Source organism: Dermochelys coriacea, chromosome 12 (assembly GCF_009764565.3).
Source record: "Dermochelys coriacea isolate rDerCor1 chromosome 12, rDerCor1.pri.v4, whole genome shotgun sequence".
In the NCBI taxonomy this organism is placed as follows: domain Eukaryota; kingdom Metazoa; phylum Chordata; order Testudines; family Dermochelyidae; genus Dermochelys; species Dermochelys coriacea.
In genome coordinates, this window is record NC_050079.1 from 24,776,458 (window position 1) to 24,799,236 (window position 22,779).

General features: G+C 39.3%; 1 protein-coding gene and 2 long non-coding RNA genes across 5 annotated transcripts in view; 1 reads left to right on the top strand and 2 right to left on the bottom strand.

Annotated features, from left to right (window-relative positions):
* Positions 1–22,779, top strand: part of CHST8 (carbohydrate sulfotransferase 8) — a 205,222-nt gene that overhangs the window by 95,138 nt on the left and 87,305 nt on the right. The window lies entirely within an intron of this gene.
* LOC122456241 overlaps positions 1–22,779 on the bottom strand; it is a 237,955-nt gene that overhangs the window by 95,124 nt on the left and 120,052 nt on the right. The window lies entirely within an intron of this gene.
* Positions 1,782–18,004, bottom strand: LOC122456240. The gene is made up of 3 exons (XR_006275009.1): positions 17,992–18,004; positions 6,389–6,392; positions 1,782–1,956 (listed from the first exon to the last, which is right to left on the bottom strand). It is a non-coding gene; the product is annotated as an uncharacterized LOC122456240 (long non-coding RNA).

A 22,779-nucleotide genomic window follows, 5' to 3' on the forward strand; every position in this document is an offset into this window, starting at 1 on the left:
TGCTAGTTTTTCTAGTATCCAGAATAAATTTCCCATGTCTTAATTTTATATCCCACTTTCAATAGACATGTCTTGACCTATCCTAAATAATCTTCCATATCCTTGGGATTCTGTTATAGTTGTAAAAGACTAAACCATTCCAGGCAGTAGGGGGAACAGAAGATGAACCACCTAAATGTCAGAATCTGGAAGTATTATTCCTACAGAGGCACTGTTGAGTAGCACACACTCACTAGCAGCAGTCACTATCGGTGCAGACCGTGTTCCACACCACAGCTGCTTGCAGGAGATATAACAATAATCAAGCCCACACACTGCCAGGGCACCGCTTGTATTCAGGACATGCAGTCAACCGCATCATGTCTTCTCCAGTTCCCAAACTGGGACAGCCATAATCTTACAAAATGGTAGACGGCTCTGTGACCTCGGCTTTCATTTAGTTCATGCACCATAAGCTACAAGAACATGCCTGATCTTTCTCTCACTTCATCAATGGGAGATAAGCCATTGATTTTAACAGAAGTAGTACTGGGATGAAGATGTGCCAAGTTAATTGCAGGTCTGTCAGAAACACGGTTGTGGGTAAAAAGAAGGGAAGGAAATTAACAGCTGCTAAGTGGACAAAAACAGGAAGGGAAAAGTTATTCAAATAATGGGAAGTTCACCACAGAAATTACTCAGCAGTGTCCTGTTATTAATGAGTGCTCTTTTGTGACAGTTGAATGTTAATGTGTGTGTTTTTGTGCTAACTGCTAAGCAGCGATTCTGACTATGTCATCTATTTTCTGGGATAATTTTTTTCACCGATGTGGAAGTATGACACACTCTTTGGGGGCATTTTAGTGTACTGAACATATTTACAGTATAGACACAAAATAAGGTGCTTATCCTTGATTAGAGCTTTCAACTGCTCGGAACCACCACAAAGAGAAAACAACAGTAGATCCTGCATTTTAGATAGTGTTTTTCAAGATAGAATGCCTTAATTTGAAATTTAACATCTTTCAAGGCAAGTTTTTACTTTTGTCTTAAAGTATGTTTGGTTGGACACTTTGATCAATGCTTACTAGTGATGTTCCTTCATGCACTTACAGTATTGCTCTGTAATACAAGCACAGGGGAAATCACAGCTTAAAAATAAATTAACCTTATGCAGCATGGGGAGCGAATGTCAATGACAACTGAATAGGTTTTTATCTGATACTGAATTCTACACTGCCTTAGGCTTCTGGCTCAAGGCCTAATAATTCAATGGCAAATTAGCAAAAAGTAGACTCATAACAGACTTTCAAAGACTACCACAAACCAGGAAAAAAAACCCATGATATAAGATATGAGGCTTTCCAGATCTTGATACCATGATGAGGGGAAAACACACACACAGAGTAGTATTGTGGTTTGGCTGTAGCATCAGTTGATGCAAAAGAAACTAGTGCTCTTTCTAAACTTTTTTTTTGGAGGGTGGGGGTAGGATTTAAATGTTTAGGATCTAAAACTCACTCACCCTTAGTTACCTTCCTAACTGAAAAGAAAACAAATTGCCAATGTAAGAACGACCATACTGGGTCAGACCAAAGGTACATCTAGCCCAGTATCATGTCTTCCGACAGAGACCAATGCCTGGTTTTTGAGAGGGAATGAACGGAACAGGTAATCATCAAGTGTTTCACCCTCTGTCGCCCATTCCCAGCTTTTGGCAAACAGAGGGTAGGGACACCATCCCTACCCATCTTGACTAGTAGCCATTCATGGACCTATCCTCCAGGATCGTATCTAGTTCTTTTTTGAACCCTGTTATAGTCTTGGCCTTCACAACCCCCTCTGGCAGAGAGTTCCACAGGTTGACTGTGCATTGTGTGAAAAAATACTTTCTTTTGTTTGTTTTAAACCTGCTGCTTATTAATTTCGTTTGGTGACCCCTATTTCTTGTGTTACGAGGAGGAGTAAATAAAGCGTCTTTATCATATCTCCCCTTAGTCGTCTCGTTTCCACTGAAAAGTCCCAGTCCTATTAATCTCTCCTCATATGACAGCCATTCCATACCCCTAATCATTTTTGTTGCCCTTTCTGAACCTTTTCCAGTTCCAATATTTTTTTGAGAAGGGGTGACCACATCTGCATGCAGTATTCAAGTTGTGGGCGTAACATGGATTTATATAGAGGCAATATGATATTTTCCATCTTATTATCTATCCCTTTCTTAATGATTCCCAACATTCTGTTCACTTTTTTGATTGCCAATGCACATTGAGTGGATGTTTTCAGAGAACTATCCACAATGATTCCAAGATCTTTCTTGAGTGGTAACAACTAATTTAGACCCCCATCATTTTATATGTACAGTTGGGATTATGTTGTCCAATGTGCATTACTTTGCATTTATCAACGTTGAATTTCATCTGCCATTTTGTTGCCCAGTCACCCAGTTTTGTGAGATCCTTTTGTAGCTCTTTGCAGTCTGCTTGGGACTGAACTATCTTAAGTAGTTTTGTATCATCTGCAAATTTTGCCACCTCACTGTTTACCCCTTTTTCCAGATCATTTATGAATATGTTGAATAGGACTGGTCCCAGTACAGACCCCTGGGGGACGCCACAATTTACCTCTCTCCATTCTGAAAAGTGACCATTTATTCCTACTCTTTGTTCCCTATCTTTTAACCAGTTACCAATCCATGAGAGGACCTTCCCTGTTATCCCTTACTTTGCTTAAGAGCCTTTGGTGAGGGACCTTGTCAAAGGCTTTCTGAAAAATCTAAGTACAGTATATCCACTGAATCCCCTTGGCCACATGCTTATTGACCCCTTGTTCACCCCAGTAGATTAGTGAGGCATGATTTCCCTTTACAAAAGACATGTTGACTTTTCCCCCAATAAATTATGTTCATCTATGTGTCTGACAATTTTGTTCTTTATTATAGTTTTAACCAGTTTGCCCGGTATTGAAGTCAGGCTTACTGGCCAAGGATTGTTGGGATCACCTCACCTTAAAAATTGGCATCACATTAGCTGTCCTCCAGTCATTTGGTACAGCAGCTGATTTAAATGATAGATTACAAACTATAGTTAGTTCTGCAATTTCACATTTGAGTTCCCTCAGAACTCTTAGGTGAATACCACTAGTCCTGGTAACTTATTACTGTTTAGTTTATCAATTTGTTCCAAAATCTCCTCTAACATCACCTCAATCTGGGACAGATACTCTGATTTGTCACCTAAAATGAATGGCTCAGGTTTGGGAATCTCCCTCACATCCTCAGCCATGAAAACCAATGCAAAGAATTAATTTAGTTTCTCCACAATAGCCTCATCGTTCTTGAGTGCTTCTTTAGCACCTTGATTGTCCAATGGCCCCACTGATTGTTTAGCAGGCTTCCTGCTTATGATGTACTTAAAAAATGCGCTATATTTTTTTGAGTCTTTGGCTAATTGTTCTTCAGATTCTTTTTTGCCCTCCCAAGCAATAGGAAAATATTGTTTATTCAGTAAAATAAAGCCACAATATATTATTTATTGTTTTAAATATTTTAAAACAAAATAAATTGCTGTGCAGCTGACATGACATATATATGATCAGTAACTTGTTTATTGTTTATTGATGGTTTTATTTATCATCTCCCTGCCAGGGTTGTAAAATTACAGGCAGTCCATAAAAAATGTGGACCTTCCCTCCTAGGTGTCAGGAAAACCTGTAAAATCATTTTCTCACCTGTAATTTAACAGGCTGTTGTTGACAGTGCTTTCTATAACTCAGCTAATTGTATTTCTAATGTTAAGTAACTCCTAGAATCTATAATCCCATATCAGAAATTCCTGTTCTTGAGGACTCTAATCCTGATTGACTTGGCAGGAGGACACTTATTCATGTAATTTAAATCAAGTGCCAGACCACTCTAGCCAGCTTCAGAGATATTCCAGCCAATCAAATCTGACGGGTGACTAATTTACAGTTGGGCTTTAGTCTTAAAAAATGACTATATGAAAATAGCACATAGTCCAGTAAACAGACCTATCAAGTAACAATGTTCTTCTCTCAGTTACAGCAGCATAGTAACTCAAGAAACTCCATTAACATCAGAGTCACTCCAGAGTTATACTGGTATCACTGAGGCCTTGTCTACATTCAGGAGTAGCCTCGATTCAATAATTTGTTGCCAGCAGCCAGTGCAGCTGCACCATGCTGACTTCTGAATGTGGGCAAGCCCTACAGGGGTTGGCACATATTGAGTTAACTGAGTTTAATCCCCAATCAGGATAAACACCCACTCAAAAGGAGTAATTTTTTTAAATTTAATGTTATCGTTTTTAAGCTAGGCAGCTGTTATTGTACCTGGCCAGTTGATTTTCAAAGACAATTCTGAAAGATTACTTTCATTGGATTTGCAATACACATGCAAGTGAAAAATTACACACCTGTAAATTACTGTCTCATCCTTTGTTCTCTTTTTGCCTTGCACATAAAGTCCTTTAAATTAAGAAATAAAGACTATAATGAAAGGGAGCCACATAGTATCTCTCATGCATTAGTCATGTACGGTTTTCTTACAGAACAGTGACACCTCAGAATGTCAGCATCTGACTGTGATTTAGTAGTTACAGAAAAATCTCTGCTCAACCATCTCACTTTATCCCCTTCCTCCCCCACCCCCCACAGCTTTCATTACCGCTTTTCATTCATTCGCTCATTATCTACCTCTCTCCAGCAGCACAATCTCAGCTGAATAGAAAAGGTTATATATTACATCTTTCCCATACTGCTATGTGCATTTGATTTTTAAAATTGTTGGCTAATCTCATCTCTCCTGACGAAAATAATTGAAAACATCCTTCCTGACCAGGTCAACAAATATCTAAATTACAATAAACTAATTCATCTCTAATTTCATGTTTGCCCTTTTCACGAAGCTCATTAAACTACCATACAATGCCTCAGCTCTTCTTGAATTTACTGATCACATCTACTCTGCTCTGGGTAAAGGTCATTTTATAGTTCTACCTGTCTTTGTTACGGGTACTTTTGGACACAGTCATCTGCTCCACTTTACTCTCTAAATCCAAAATGCCTCGCTTTTATGTTGTTTCTTTGTCATGTTTCTTTCTCTTTCTCTCTTTGGCATTATTTTCAAAGAACTTCAATGCAGAGCTCCATGTCAGAACCACTTTTCACATCTGTAGGAGTTTCTCAGGGGTCAGTGTAGGGTCAGGTCTTTTCAGTTTTAATATCAATAACCTAGACAGTCTACATATGAAATGCAAAATAGTCATGTATACAGATGACATTGTTCAGTTGTTTATTACAGATGAAGTTTCTTCTGTCTCCAGTGTGCTCTGCTCTGAGGTGGCATATGTGATCAGCTGGCTTAATAATCATTTCATACTCAATTCCTATAAAAAGTGATATGATGGGATTTTCTTTCTGCCAACAAATTCAGCACAGCCAATACCTTTACAGTCCATATTGGAAATTTGACTTAAGTTTGTGTCACATCTAACAAATACATTAAAGTAAAATCTTGGGAAAACTCTGTCCCTCCAATAAGCATATTGATTACATTGCAAATGCAATTACTATTAAAGTTGGCCCTCTCTGAAGAATTAAACATCTCATTTTGATATGATTACTGCCACGTATTGATTTGTGTGGAGTCATTTTCTTCGTGAAGAATTATGATCAACAGTTTTAGTGTATAATCATTCAGCTAAGAAAATCTCAAGGCCCTATGTTTTAAATGGGCCCAACTCAGCCTCTTATTTTTCACCCAAAAATCAATTCCAGGCCTATTTACTGCTCTTTGAATTTGCATCTTTTAATTGATTAAGGTAGAAAACTGCAGATATCAAATTAGAGTCCATTGCTGATTAATATGACCCTCGATGAATTCAAGTTGCAGTACCTATTGAAGTCTGAAGCAGCTACTGCTTCTCTCCAGACATTAAAAGCACTTAGCAATTTCAGTCATAGTATTTCTTCTGATGTACAGGAACATATAAGTACAAAGGGTGTGCAAAAGGTTCACCTAGAACCAGAAGCCCACCCACACTGAGGGCGAGGGTTGAGGGGAGAGTAATCTACTGTGATCCATGAATATCAGCCTATGTATGTGAAACCTTTGTGATCCTTGAATGGTGATATCTGTGCGGAATTTAACAGAAATTGCTAATCTTTCTACAGGCTTCTCTAACCTATCTACAGAATTTTAATAGAGATTGTATCCCTTCCATGGAATAACATAGGAGAATTTAAACACCTACAAAAATGATATTATTTTGTATTAAATTGTATAGAAATGTCTATAGAACCCTCCCAGGTTCATCTATATTAAACTGGGCTTCTCCATAGCAAATACCAAGCCTATGTTAGGTGTCTTCTAAGTTGCTAGTGACTTGACCCTTCTCCTGCTGTGGCATTAGGAGGCCACCTAGTCTTCAGTGATGTTGGATGGTTGCTCCCCTATACTCTAGTCTTGGAGAAGGAGGAGTGAATACTAGGGAAGGGCTCCTGCCCTCTCCCACAGGTCCATGACATTATTTGGAGAGTACTAGCAGGAGCTGGGAAAAGACAAGTGGCAGTGGAAGTATTATTCAAATCCCACTGCTCTACTGGAGGCCGTGGGTGGGCTTTTGTGGTGCACTGGTACACATTTTGGTAAAGTGGAAAAGGTGGCCCTTACTTCACTCTTACCTTCAAAGATCCTGCTAAAATGAAACACCATCTGGTGCTCCTATAGAATCCAAGATAAGGACATCCACCACCCCAGGACAACAAAGAAGGGCAGGTCATTATGGGACAGCTGAGCGAGGGTTGGTGGGGAGTCCTTAAACCGCATGAAACCAAGACCTCCAAATGGAGCAGCAGGTGCTGATTGGGTGCCAAGACCCTGTGAACAGAACCTGTGTGGTAGTTCATGCAATCGAAACATGCATTGTTTGTAACCTGTTAGCTCAAGAGGGGCTCCTACATTATTTACCCTGGGGAACTGGAGTAGTGGACATCGTGACAACCTTGTTTCTTACCTGCCTATAGAAAAAGTCACAACAGCATGCTAATTCCCATGGTTACTGGATATAAAGGACAAATGCTATCATCATTTTTATATCTTTGAAGAGTAGATTCTCAAGGACACACTTGTGAATCTTAAGTAGATATTTCATTCCTGGAGCTTCATATCAATTTACCTTAGGTACATTGGGTAAAAACATCGGGGCTGATTTTCCTCTCACTTCCACTTATGTAAAAGTGGTGACACTCCACTGAAGCCAAGAGCGTTATTGCAGATTTACAGTAATGAAAATGAAAAGAGGGTCAGGACCATAAGTAGGACACACGTAACATCTAGACCTGAATACTAGATGAATTCTGGTTAGATCTCTTACTGTGGGGCGGGAGGGGAGATTCTCACCTTTTGGCTTTTTTCTAGTCCTAACTCATTCAAAACAACCATTTTTAATTCAGTGTATACTAGCCTTTCGTCAGGGGCTAGGAGACACTGAGCCCTGATGCCATCTCATGCATTCCAAAGAAAACTAGCTCTCCAGAAATACTTATGATCTTAGGGATACAAATCATCTCTGGAAAGTATGATATAGCCATACCCAGAGTCGGTCAAGATCCATCAATGGATGTAATGAATGTACAGTAGTGCAAGTGGTGCATAAAAACCTCTGATCAAGGAAATTTCAACTATTTTATTACCCAGGTGTGGGAACTTAATTGTTTTAGAAGGAGATTGCATTGCAGCCTTGGTATTTTCATAAATAGATCAGAGACTAAACAACCTCAACTTCTTATATACTAGGACTCAACAATTATTAATCTAAAGTTTGAAACTACACAGCATTTGAAGCCTACAAATATTCTTTTGATTACGCAATCACTCTAACTCAGGGACAGATATAGTTTTAATTTCTTTCTTAGTAGTGCCTTGGTTTTCAGAGGTATCAACTGGAAATAAGTCTTTTGGATAACATTTCCATATCTATCCATATATCCATCCTCTCACCTGCATTAATCCAGTTTACTTAGAGATAAAAAAAAGTATGAATTGTTTTACAATCTATAATCGCAGAGTATGAGATTAATGGGTAATCAGCAAATCAGCATACTGTATGGCATAGTAGAAGCTGAAAAAAACATGCAGGGGACAATTTATCATGTACTGAAAAATTATGGGGGGGGGAAGGGAAGAACTATGTAATGAACTACAGAAATCACATCAAAGATAACCCAACAACAAAAATGTGCTGCCTCACCTAATTCTAGCTAAGAACATTATCAATATAATACAAAACTTAACCAATGCTTCTACAAACAAAGTAAAAAGATTACTCAGTAAGGCAAAGGGCAATAAAACCACTAGCCACAAAGTCAAGACAACTTCTCAGACAAAAATCTCCAAGTAAAATTTAGTGTTAAAACTTAAATACCAGAAACATCACAACAGTATTTTCTTTTTTTTTTTATTACCACCACAACCCAGAATATTTTTTTCATGTACTAATACATGGCTAAATTCTCCTAGTCCCTCTGTGGCTATGGAATTCTCACACTACTGTGTTCATCTTATTCATGCAAGCAAGGCCAACCAGTAAGGCCTATGCAATTACCATTGAATCCCTGCCCATGAGGCTAGGAAGCACACACACCATACAGGAACTTTCCATAGCTCACTCTGTACTGAGAAACCAAAGTTTGTTCCCTGGGAGTGTAAAGGGTGGGGTTGGCAGGTGAGGCAGTAGCAAGAACATAGCCACTAACTGCACAGGCTTACTGTCTCTCAAACCTGAAAAAAACAGGGTATGTTCAGTTGTAGGTATCATCAGGAAAGGTTCCAATTAGTACTCAGAGAAGGAAGGCATATTCCCTTTAAAAGTCAATCAAAAAAAAATCTAAAGAATAGTGATTTAAAACAATGAGGGTGAAAATCTGGCCCTGCTGATGAGCCCTTCAGTTGAGCCAGAATTTCATCTTTTGTGTATTTTTTATTGTAAAAAATTTCTGTGATTTTATTGTTGTCAATATTAATGCTTGAGCAAATTCAGATTAGGGGCCCTGATTCATGGCCTTTGCTCTTTCTTGATACTTATCATTTGTGAAGCATCCTTTGGAAAAGGATTCTATTCTTAAAAATAATAATAATAATAATAATAATCAACTGCAGATTTTAATTTCTCAAAAAATGTGTCTTCCAATCCACATAAATCTAAGCAGTCGGCTAAATTCTGCTCTTAAATGGAGCTGCTAGCCAATGACATTTCTCCTCCAAGAAGGATTAGGCCTACACTGGGCCAAATTATCCTGTGTGCCAGTACTGCAAATCCACCACAAGTGTAATAAAGAACAGTCTGGCACATTAGTTCAGCTTGGGTTACGTAAATTTGCTTCACACATTAGCAGATGATGTCAGAGCACAAGCAACAGTTCAGCCACTTGTGAGTTATGACAAGCCATCATCAATGAACAAGTGAAGATCAATATGTTAATTTTGAACTATGACATGCCTGTTTATCCAGCATCAGTATTAATAAATGGGCTGTCAGTCAAATGCTGATGGCATACAAATTCTAAAAGAAGGGGCTGAATATTTATTTCAACATTTGCTGCAATATCAACCATTTACTTCGGGCTGTGTAATTATTCTGTGGGACTATAATTTAAAAGGGAAAAAAACTCTAGCATTACTGCAAATATTAAGGTTGCAAAATCAGATATTAAAGAATCTGTAGGTTAGGTCATGTTGGGCATCCTATTATGGCCTTCTGAGCTTATCTCCTCCTGCTTCAGTTGCTGAACTTATACATTTCCCTATAAAAACAACTGTTCAATTAGCTATCTGTGCACAGAATCCATTTTAAATGCCCACTTAATGGATTTTTTAATGTTAGCTCAATCAAAAATTTTCAAATGATCATAACTTCAACATTTGTTTCTAAATTCAGAAAATCATATACTATTTAGTGCACCCTATTTAAATACCAAATTTGAATGTTCAAGGTAAAGAAATTTTCAGTAGTATGCTCTTTAAAAATGATGCATTGCACATTTGTAAAGTGGAGAAAATATTTTTTTACCTTCTCATAACTCCAAAATCCTGTGGTGATTTTTCTCAGCCTTTCAAAAATTTAATTCTTTGGAATCAAATTAAATATGCAAAATTTCATCCTAGAAGGTAATATATACATTTATATAACTTGTCGCCTGCAGTGGCCAGCTCTAGCACTTTCAGAGGAAGGTATAAGAAACCTTGCTGCAGGCAGTTATGGGATAACATGCTGTCATGGCAAGTTTCCTTTTGTCCCCCAATAGTTAGACATTGGGTTATGCTCTGAAGCATGAGGCTTCACATCACGTCCAAAATTCTTGTATATTTTGTAATAAGTATTAAAAACATCAAATATTGGGTGCACTGAAAATTACAGTATTACATATGATCCATAGGCCTTTCACAATTTAATGATTAATTATGCCGAGTTGCAGTCTCTGGCGCCTTCCTCCCTCTTGATCCTGCTGCTATAGCTGCTGTGTTGGATCGCATCACAACTTCCTTACATTGAGGCCTGCTCTGAGCCTAAAGCTCTTTAGAGTCCTCTAAATTACCACTCATCTTTCCCGGAATTATCTGATGATTTGCGGGGTCTCAAGCATGAATTTTGGATTGGGGATTTAGCCTCACTTCCAAAGAGGGAAATTTTATCTTGTGTGCCTTTGCTTCCATCCCTGAACAGGGCCCCATGTTGTTGAGCTAAAGTAGGGCCCAAGAAGTTATAGTACTTCTCTTGGTTGTACTACTATCTCTATGCTAACTACTCACAGACTAGCCTCTACACTCCTGACCTGTCTCACTGAATCCAGTGCTGCATCCCGGCCGCTCTGACAGCTGAGCCTCTGAGTGGCTCACCAACAGCTTCAGTTTTGGTCGTGTAAAGTTTATCTCCTGATTTTTCCTCTGAAACCTGCTCTAGGCCCCGAACCCCCATTTTCTGTGACCATACTAATGTTCTCCCCATACCCCCACCCATCACTCAGGCCAAAAACCTAGGAATCATCTTTGACTCTTCTCTCCCCCACATCCTGTCCACCTCCAAATTCTGCCCCTTTTCCCTCTGCCATATTTCTGAGATCCAACCTTTTCTTTATGTCCATAGAGTTAAAATTCTTGCCCGTGTCCTCCTCATCTCCTGTTTTCACTACCGCAGACTCCTCCACATTGCCCCACTCCAGTCTATATAAAACACAGCTGTCAAGAATATTTTCCTGGCCCATCATTCTGACTAAGCCACCACTTCTTCAAATCCCACCACTAGCTCCTCCATCTTCATCACATCACACCTGTTCTCCTCACCTTTAAGCTCTACATACCTCCACCCCTGCCTGCTTACACAACCTAGTCTTTTATTTTGTTGGCCCCATGCTCCCTCCCCATCCCCACCTCTTCCCTTTCTGTACAGACTGTACTCCTTGAGCTAGGGTGCAGGGCCACTACTCTGTCGCAGATTCATAGATTTTAAGGCCAGAAGTGACCATTAGATCATCTAGTGCAATACAGGCTATAGAATTTCATCCAGTTATAGCAAAGGCAATCTCCTCCTGCACATCCATTCCGAAGATATAATCTCACCACAACACCCACTATAAATGAGTCAACACTAACATAATCATTTTTCTTCATTAAAAAATATCCAAAACCCTGCACCAGGATGCTGGGTACAAGCATGTGCTGAGTAACTCTAATCCTATAGCTCTGACCCCAATCACCCTTTCCTCACCATCCTATTGTTTTGTTGGAGCATTGTTTTGTTGGCTCTGTCAGAAATGAAACTAACATCTTGGGACTATATTTTCCTATCTGTGCCAGGAGGAACTGAGCACACTCTTGGGCATAACGCTTAAGGCACTAATTTACTGAGATCCAAACAGATGAACCTCTATCCTGGCCTATCTAGCTGCAATGAGTTCCTGTCAGAATTTCTTGGACCACCGAACCGTGATGTGGGTTAAATCTCCATGACTGACTCTTTCTGTTCTACTTGAGTAGAGAAACTTCACTTATGGCAACAAGACTCAATAGCAGTGATTGCAGCAGATGATTTTTACCTGATTGTTCTCTTTAATGGGTTATGTCTCGGTCCTCTTGGCTTTATGCTCTGATATTTTCTCCAGGCTAAGCCTAGATTCATTTTGTTTTTCTTTCTCTCTCTTCTTTCCTACCTAGCAGCCTTAATATGGGAACTTACCACTACCAGAGAAAAGAAGGAATATCCTACCAACCCCCACCCCAAAAAAACAGAATTTCTCACAACTCTAGTGTGTAGATGAGTATTTAAAAGGCTCCCAGTCAATTTTAATTGGTTGATTGTTCTTCTAAACTTTAACTTAAGGATAACCCTAATATTTTTCATTTTCAGACTGGATCTCACAGATGCAGAGAATGTTTCTGAAAATCCATCATATTTTCTGTGCATACTAACACAAACCTACATGAAAGCATTGATGGGAGACAGTGGGACAGCCATTTTCCTGCCTGTTCAGAACTGATGGATCCTAACATCTAGCTTCAGGGACTGAATTAAGTATTTATGAATGTGATGGACAGTATCAAAATTTGGCAATGTGCAGAAAGATCATTTCAAAAGGCAGTCAGTCAGTCCAAACAGGAAGAAAATGAGAGAAGTTTAATTTTTTTGGCATTCATAGATATCAAAATAGTGGACCCTAGAGCTCTTGTCCAGTTAGCTACCCAAAAACAGATGCACAGGCAACAGTTTATCTTGAGAAGCAGCAAGGGAAGTAGCAAACAAGTGAATGATAACTTATCATGGACTTAGGTAGTGTTATGCAAGATGGATAAGTAGAAACTAAAGTCAATGCGCTCCAATTTTGGGAATATACGGTATTTTAGGGAGAAAGCCAGTCTGCAGTCTGTCTATGGATAAGAATATGTATAAGCAGGATTGTATCTTAGAGATTCTCCTTCAGCTTTGAAGGCAAAGTCTCTCTAGAATTAAAATTTAAATCCAAGCAGGGCTGATGTAGGCTTTCATCCTTCTGGCTCAGAAAAATAGTTTATTGGGTTTGAGTTTTCTGAAGGAAACTTTAAAAACTGAGGCTATGTCTGCTCCACATAGACAATGCAGATCCTATACAGCAGGGGTGGCCAACCTGTGGCTCCAGGGCCACATGCAGCTCTTCAGAAGTTAATATGTGGCTCCTTGTATAGGTACTTACTCTGGGGCTGGAGCTACAGGCGCCAACTTTCCAATGTGCCCGGGGGTGCTCACTGCTCAATCCTTGGCTCTGCCACAGGACCTGCCCCACTCCACCCCTTCCTGCCCCCTTCCCTGAGCATGCCATGCCCTCGCTCGTCCCTCTCCCCCCCCCCACAAAGCCTCCTGCATGCCACAAAACAGCTGATCGAGAAGTGCGGGGAGGGAAGGGGAGGTGCTGATTGGCGGGGCTGCTGGTGGGTGGAAGGCACTGGGAGCAGGGAGGGTGGAAGCTGATGGGGGGCTGCTGACATATTACTGTGGCTCTTTGGCAATGTACAGTGGTAAATGCTGACTCCTTCTGAGGCTCAGGTTGGCTACCCCTTCTATAGAGCATATTGTAAGGGTTGGAACTCGGTCCAGTGTTTGTGGCTAAAGTTGATTCCACACACCCGTTGTGCAGTATGCTGTGTGCCAGTTGATTGCTACCTTCCACCCAAGAAGTGACTGAACTGCAATGCTGCTACATATCTTGAGTTGTCCAGGGCTTTGGGATTGTTGAAACCATAACATGCTATGTAAATTAAGATAACGTTATCCAATTCTGTATCAAACATGAGCACATTGATTTGATATGGTCAGTTAAACCTCACACTATTCTTTATTATTTGCTCTCGTTAGGCAACTCAGAAAACAGGGATTATTTTAAAAAATGGTAACTGCCCAAATAAGGGTTACAAAAAAAAAATGCAGCTTTGCAGCACTGGCACAGTTGCAACTGAACTACGAAGAGAAGGAGGAATTCTCTCCAGAAGGACTGTCAATTCTGCTGCTGCTGCTGAAGCTTTGTGGAACATAAAAACTTTTTTCCCCTACTCTTCTCCTGTAGCAGTCCTGAAAATCAGCCTTTGCCCCAGATGTTTCTCTTGCTTCCCTTCCTTTGCTTTTCATTTATCTGTCAGGCATGGAGGAGGCAAGAAAGACTTTCTAAAAATCATCCACTACATCAAGGAAAGGAGGCAATGCAGCAACAGTTAAAATGAGGACCAATTAGGAGGGCAGTCAGTGTTGCCAAATATTTAATGCACAACCCATTTGAACTTAGCTAAAGGAAATTTTTAACCATTGGCAATATGGGGATCATATCACTTTAAAAAATGTCAAGATAACCAGGCAGTTTACTTCAACCTGGAAATATGCTTTAAAAATACAGAGAAAACTGTTCCTGTAAGAATTAGGATGTCTATTTACCTTATCCTAATGAGCACTGTTACAATATATAGCACATATTGCATGAAGGCACTCATGAACACATGATGGGCTAGATTCTGTTATCCTTCCTCGTGAAAAGCAATATCCTTCTCCAAGAGTGAGTTACTACTTGGCAGGAGTAAGAATGGCAGAATCTGGCCGTATAACTTGGATCCCGAAGATGTGGGAGGAGGGGGCTCTCTCATTTACAGAGGTGTAAAAGATAGCAGAATTTAGCCCAGGCACTACTTATATACACAATTTGAAGAGAGATAATGTTCTTATTTGTCTGATTTTGCCAAATTTACATTACTCCCTATGTGTGATTTGGGTAGCAGTACAGATAGATCACACCTACTGGATTGTTGACTAGTAAGAGCCTGATTTTGAAAGCATGGAATAAAATTTCCACCAGTGGCTTTGTATTGTGAGTAATTTGTACATCTCTATGTCTTTCATTTACTGCTTTTTTGTTATTTTTCATAAAAGGAGCTACATGTGACAAACTAGGGAAGTTGTTGCATTGTTAGGAATCTTAACTTGCTTCTAAATTTAAAATGACCAGAATGTCCAAGTATGTGAACATTTTCAAGATGCTAGACGGGAGGCAAATCCATTTTCCTCCACTAAGCTACTCCTCCACATCTCTGTAACATTTGAACCTGTTTCTGCATGAATCTGTCAGGATAACAATATCTTAACTTTATCTGATATGCTTCTTGGTTGAATTGCTACCTCACTACTATATACCTAAGCCAGCAGAGCAATTTATTTCTCTCCTTTTCTAGGGGTGTTGTGTTGCTTTTTCTATTGACTGTGTGTTAAACCTTGAGGCTATAATTCAGTATTTAACTCACTTCTAGAGAATTCCTTACTATCATCTTCAGCGACAAGTGGTTGCAGTTTTCATAATCACAAGCACAAAAATGTAGCTGAGAAAATAGTTGTGTGACTTCAAACCTACATGAGGAGCATCTTGACATTTAAATCCAATTACCCCTTTCCTTTCCTGATGAGAATATGATCTCAACCAGTGGAAAATTCTACTAGACTATATCTTATCCCCCTGCTCCTAAAAACTTTTCAACACCACTTTTGTTATTTTGCATTCCCTTCTTTATTAGTCATTTTTATGAAACAAAGGACCACAGGTGTGTAATAACTAATAGGCTGTGCCAAAAAGTCCATACAAATTCTGTTTGAAAAGTCGTCATAGAACTAGGATCTGTTCCCTAGCTAAAATCATTAATTGGAGAACTGGAATAAACTCCAAGCTAAGACAGAATGCTGTTCTTTGTAATAAATTAAACTGTCAATCACTCAAACCACCCTTAATATCACACTATTTCCCCAAGCTCTTAAATTACAGGCTGAATTTCATTTATCAGCCTGCTGTATGTGGAACAGGATTAATTAAACTCATTTCAGTATTACAGTAAAGCTCCATTTCTCTCAGTACTAAAGAATAATTGACTCCAAATGAATTGGAAAGTGGGTAAGTAATTGTAGTTATTATTCTGATGTAAATATTAGTTCTCTTCTGACATTTGAAAAGATTTAGTGGAGGCACTTTTGTGATAACACAGATCATTACTTTGGCTAAAAAAGGAGAGATAGCATGTGGAAAGCAAAATTATAATAATTAGTTTACGTACCTGAAAATACCTGTGTCATTTATTTTCATATAGTTATATGCCCTGCAAAAACTTTCATTAAATGTTGCTCTTGATTTATGGCACCAAGTGTGTTGCATTAAACTCAATGTAATATATCCTGTTCCTCTGGAAATATTTCAGAGTTAATACGAGTTCTAATATTGGAACAAGAAATACTAAAAGGCTTCTCTCAGCGATACAGTTACAATACTGCTAGTCTTTTACAGTTAGATCAGTTGATTGACGTTTCTGATGCTTAATTATAAAAAAATACAATAATAAAAAAAATACTCAACACAATGAAATCTCCTATTAACTGGACAACCAGAATCACTCAGACAAGAAATTACAATACAATCAAGATAAATAGCAGCTTTTATGGCATTAAGAATTGGGAGTATCCTGAAACATCACCTAAACACTGACCATCAGTGGTACCTTCATAACAGGTCAACAGATTTGAAGGATTAGAGCCAACGATGTCAACATTAACAGCCTAAACTTAAACCTCTAATCAGGGGTGGGCAAACTATAGCTCAGAGGTTGCATCTGGCCTTCCAGATGTTTTAATCCGGCCCTCAAGCTCCCACCGGGGAGTGGGGTTGGAGGCTTGCCCCACTCTGCACGGCTCCCAGAAGCAGTGGCATGTCCTCCCTCCGGTTCCTATGCTATCCCTCCCTCCACACTGCCCCCGCAGCTCCCATTGTCCGGGAACCATGACCCATGGGAGCTGCAGGGGTGGCACCTGTGGACAGGGCAGCACACAGAGCTGCCTGGCTGCACCTCCCCATAGAAGCCAGAGGAGGGACATGCCACTGCTTCTGGGAGCTGCTTGAGGTAAGCACCACCCAGAGCCTGCACCTCTGACCCCCTCCTGCACCCCAACCCCCTGCCCCAGCCCTGCTCCCCCAACCCCTCATCCCTAGCCCTAGCCGGAGCCCTCACCCCACCCCCTAATTTTGTGAGCATTCATGGACCGCCATACCATTTCCATACCCAGATGTGACCCTCGGGCCAAAAAGTTTGTCCACCCCTGCTCTAAATCCAAATTTAGACTTGTACATAAGTGACCTGATTTTCAACAGTGCTGAGCACTGTTGGCTTTAGTGGGAGCTGTTAGTTGCCCAGCACTTCTGAAAAACATTTCACCTATTTAGAAGCCAAAGTATGGATCTAGGAGCCTAACTTTGGGTTCCTATTTTTGAAAATCTTGGTGCAAAAGTTTGTTGTCATAGAATGAGAGTGACCACCTAAACGTGACAAAAATGAGTAAAGACCAGGTAGGTGAGGTAACACTTCTTAGCAGATCAACTTCCATTGGTGGAAGGCACAAGCTTTTCTCAAGAAGATCTTCGTGGATCTCAAAAGCCTGAATCTTCCACCAATAGAAGTTGATCCAATAAAAGATATTACTTCAACCACCTTGTCTGTCTCATATCCTGGGACCAACACGGCCACAACCGTACTTCAGACAATCCCACTATGATTACAATCCCTCATTGTTGCCACCCGCTTTCTTACTCCTCATGGTGTCCTCCACTCATACACCTCCTGTCACCTACATCCCTCCTTTTGCTGCTCCTATCAATTCTGCCCAGTCCTCCCTTTTTTTTTCTTCACCTTTAGCCTCCACCTTCTCTTGCCTCCGATGACTTTGGCACCAATGTCATCTATCCATCCTCATCCTTTCCACCTCCCTAATCCTTTTCTGATACCATGTTCACCATCCCCATACTTCCCCTACTTCTTCAGGGACACTTGCCCCAGCCTTAAAAAGACCACTGCCATCTACAACATTTTCATTCCCATTCTTTTCACCTCCTTTTCACTCATTGAAACCTGGATGCCCCCTCACACTTTCCTCCCCAGCAGCTTCTCTCTCACACATACACTTTCTCCTCGCCAATGAAAACAAGCCCACTACTTCTGGCTCACCAATATCTGGAGTTTTGGTCAAGTCTGGATTGACATTTTCTGTTACCAATTTGTCTCATTTTAAGCATGAGATGCATGGGATGGGGGTATTAGAGGAAATCACCCAAATAAAAGAATAAAAACAGAGACAGAAATAGAGAAGAAAGTAAAAGTCATGATAAAGTGATTGATAAAACTTCCATAATAAGAAAAGAAAGAATAAAATCAAAAATCCTCTGACAATGGATCAATCTCTACTTGAATGTGAAAACCTCTTGACCACGTGAATCTCATAAGCTTGGAGAAAGGTTCATGGATGAAATCTTATATGAAATCTGTGGAATACTTTTGAGAGCAGTGTACAGTTGCTAGTATGAAGAGCAAGAAAAAGTGAACATGTATTATTTTTTCTGTTAACAGTCTGTGAAAAAACCCAAAGTAAAATATAACAAAAGAAAGGTTGAAAAATAACATCAGGAAACTCATAGTGCTGACCATGCACTTGGGTATAAGCAAACAAAGATTAACTTGGTAGGCAACCTTCAGATGAACAAAAGACACCATTTAAACTTACCCACATTTCAGTGTGATAAGAAAAGATGAAAGCCAATATTTTCAGACGTGGTCTCCAATTTGAGCAGCAAAATCAGTGCTACCTTGGACATGTTTAGCCTAAATAACAAATATTTACTGATGGCAGATCTGATGTGATGGAGAGATCTTTTTCATCATGTAGCCCAACCACCTAATTCATGTAGATTCATCTTTCCATAAGCTTTTTTGAACTTTCCCTAAGGACACGTAGTAAGTGTGCTCTCACAATCTCACTACAATTTCTGACTGACCTTACTACCAAAACATTCTTCCTAATACCTAAGCTAGTTTATCCATCCTGAGCTTTAGTCTACTGCTCCTACTGCATAGGCAATACAAAATTTAAAACAGCAATAGGCCCAAACCAAAACCCCAGATACAAACATTTCCAAGCTTTGGAAGAGTTTCAGCTCCGGATGGGACTGGACTTTATTTTATGGGATGCTTGACCTTGGATCTGCACACCTTAGATATTTGAAGAAATTTGGATATGGAACTGAACTATGCAGGTCTGGGTGATGTTTTTTATGAATGAAATTGTGAGGTTATATGATTGGAGTATCACTGCCCAGCAGCTGGAATGCAGAAGTGGTAGTCAGAAGACCTGGGTTGTATTCTTGGCTGAGACACCTGCTGTCTGAGCTTAGATAAGTCACTTAATCACTGTGTCTAAAAGTTTCCCCATCTGTAAAACAGGAATACCACCACCCAGTTTTGTAAAACAAATAAAGGCAGTATGTAACTCAAAATATATTATACTATCAACTCCCTAATAATTATATGTATTATTAATATTAAAGTAATTATATGAGAAGGGAAAAGCAAACCATCCTTCAGTTGGAGTAACTGTTAAGGATACTATTGCAACCTGAGCATTGAAGCATTCCATTTACCAATGGTCTATGGGTAACAAGCTCAGCTAAACTCCCAGAGGGGAGGAAAAAAATCAAGAATGCCCAGAATAGCTTCAATCCAATAGAAATGGGAAGGGAACTATTTTGATTATTCAAATAATGTAGTATTATGAAATTAAAGCAGTATTGGAACCAGAACACATCTTCCCATTTGATTAAAATCTATTGATAACTCAAATATTGAATGTGTGTAAAACTGTGCAAACACTGATATTTTAAAAAATTCTATATGGACTCTGAACCATGAATTATTTATGAGTTCCAATTTTTCACAGTGCTGACTTCCGATGTTACAGGTTAGCAACTAGAATCTTTATGGCTAGACATTCTTTTCCAACCTAATAACTCCAAGACTAGTAATTCACTCATTTCTTTGTTTGACTAGGCCCAAATGTTCCTCTACCAGAAGAGGTGGGTGGGTGTGAGTGAGAGATAGAGAGAGATCCAATTGATTGAAGGGCATCTTTTGCGTCTTATTACACACATTAGTCAATGCCAAGTATGAAATTGACAAAGAAAGTGCAGTGGAGATTGTAAGGCACCATCTTACAGATCTTATTACATTAATGACATAGTTAAGGTTAATCACATTGGTTTAAATTTTCATTGCATAAAGGATTCGGGAGAAGTTTCAGACTGTAGTCAAAATGATAGGTTTAATAATGCCTGACAGGGTTCTTTCTTTTGTAGTTACATTTTGCGATCTTCACTCTAGTGACACCTCATTATCCAAATTTAAATTTCATCAAGTTCACGCTCAATAATCTTTGATCTAATTGTTGGCGGGGGAAGGAGGGGTTCCTTTTCTATCTAGTTTTCAGATTTTTCTCTGGTTTGCCACAATTGATTGGCAGTACCACTGCAATACTAGACACTATCTCTCTCTCTCTTTCCTCTACGTGGTCCATCATACCCTGTCATTAAATATAACACTCCTATTACCCTCAAGCACATGAGACAATATTATAAATTCTATTTAGCCCAAACACAAAAAGGAACAGTCCTTTTCCTTTTGCCTTCAGAAAGATGTGAGCTGAACAAATTAGTAGGTAAAGGGCAATGATTCATTTATATACTTATTTCAAAGTACAATTTTAAACCTGCCTTTTAAAAACTAAATGCCAGAATCCTTCCAGCAACAGAGGAGTAGAATTCCCAAAGGTTTATAAGGACCATTCTATCTTTCAAAACCCATTTTATTATTCTTTAGCACAAATCTGAACTGGTCAAGTCAGCATTTGAAATGAGTTTCTGGCTCAGTGTGCATTGCTAACTCCGAAAGAAAGCTGATTTCAGGAAGTGAAAGGCAAAACATCTAATCACAGTTTAGCTACTAAAAGGGTTATAGTCACTATGAAAAGAATTCAGAGTATAAGGCAGCCTGCCCAGTGGCATGCTGAAGTACATTACACTATGAACTAAAAAAACGCAGTATGTAAGGGTGTGTGTTTGTTGTTGTTTTTTGGGGGAGGGGGGCTGGGGAGAAAATAAGGGTTGGTGGTTGGTTTTTTGGATTTTTTTGTTTTTGTTTTTTGGGGTTTTTTTTGACGGGGTTGGGGGGGGTTCCAGGACTTTTATTTTTAAGTAATGCTGTTTGGTCTAAAGGAAGGCTGATTTTGCTAACAGAATATCGGGGGGGGGGGACCTTTCCTGAAACTCTGTATAAACCATGTTTTGCCATTTGGTCAACAAGGGGGATATTTTCAAAAATGCCTAGCAGCACAAGCCCCAGTAACTTGGAAGTTTTCTATTAAATATCTTAGGAGCTTGTGAATCTCTGTTATTATATTTTTAGCTGTCTACTGTCCTAAATATTGAACTGATAACTTTTCATTAAAGTTTCATTGTTCTATTGCCTGACATTTTCTATTTTAAACTGTGGTCGGGTAAAAAAAAACAACCCTTGCTATGGGTTTCTAGTATGACACACAAGACCAACAGCCATTTTCTCAGAACTTCAAGCATTACAACACACACAGCTTAGTTACATGCACACCCAAGATTCCTTGAACAAATTTCTTTCTGGTTATTTTGAGAAACATCCTTGAATTAATATGGTGCATTTCATATTGCTCTGTAGAGAACTTTCTCAAGGAGTGCCAGAAGGCAGCATATGGGGATTGTGTATCCAGCTAACCATCCACCTTGGACAAGCAAGAATAAAACAAAATTGTGCAGATGAATTTAATCTAAAATGGTATTTCGTAGACTGATGCTATGAAGATATAAAATTCTACTAACGTTAGCATCTGCAATTTATTGTAAGATATGATTGCTTGGATTGAACACAAAGACTGCCTGAGAGAGAGAGCTCCTATAATACTTAGAATACAAAACAGTGCAAAATAATATGCTCTGTGCAGTTGTTATTTTATGCATGGCAAAAGAAAGTGGTGATTAAGTAACACATTCAGAGCCCAACAGCAATTCCTGACAGTTTACTAGAAAGTCCAAGTTTTAAGTCTTGATCCATGGTAGACCTATCTGCACTTAAAGCTTGCTGCATGCTCTCTGCCCAAAATCACAGAATTTGCATTCAGTTACTGACAAGTCACAGATTAGAAGAGAAAAGATGGAGACAGAGAAGAGCACTCAGTTATTTCAGACTTTCATAAAATTGCACCAAACAAATATGTTGTTAAGATCATATGGTTACACATCCCTTCCCTGCTTCTCAGGGCAATTTAAAAAAATCTTAACACTAGTTTCAGACTTTGGGCAGGGAGGAAGAGAGGGACAGAAAGCAATATTGTTTAAAAACAAGCAATGGCAAGGAAACAGTCACCGGTTATTTGTATCCCTCTCCACAAAGCCTCTGATTTAGAACTCCCTCATTCCATGCCAGCTGAGGAGATACAAAAATACAAACCACCCAAAACCCCAGGATGCATGGACAGCCAGAGGATGTGCTGATTCAAAGCATCTGCTGGGCAGCCTGTGCTGTCAGATCCTGGGAGAGTCCAGCCAGATTCTGAAGTTGGGGTCGAGCCACGTTACTATCCGTGTTACTAGAGCTCAGCTGGTTTTCCCATCCTTTGAGAATTTTTGAGCTATCAAAAAATTTCCGGTCCTGAATGGTAACAAAAAGTCAAAGTCTCAAAAATTTTCACAAACCACTCATCCAAAAAAAAATTCTGATTGGGTGAATTAAAATGTTTCATTTTGATAATTTCAAAACATTTTATTCTGATATTAACCTTTATTCTTTTTAACCTTTTTCTTGTATACGTTTTCTAGAATTTCAAAACAAAC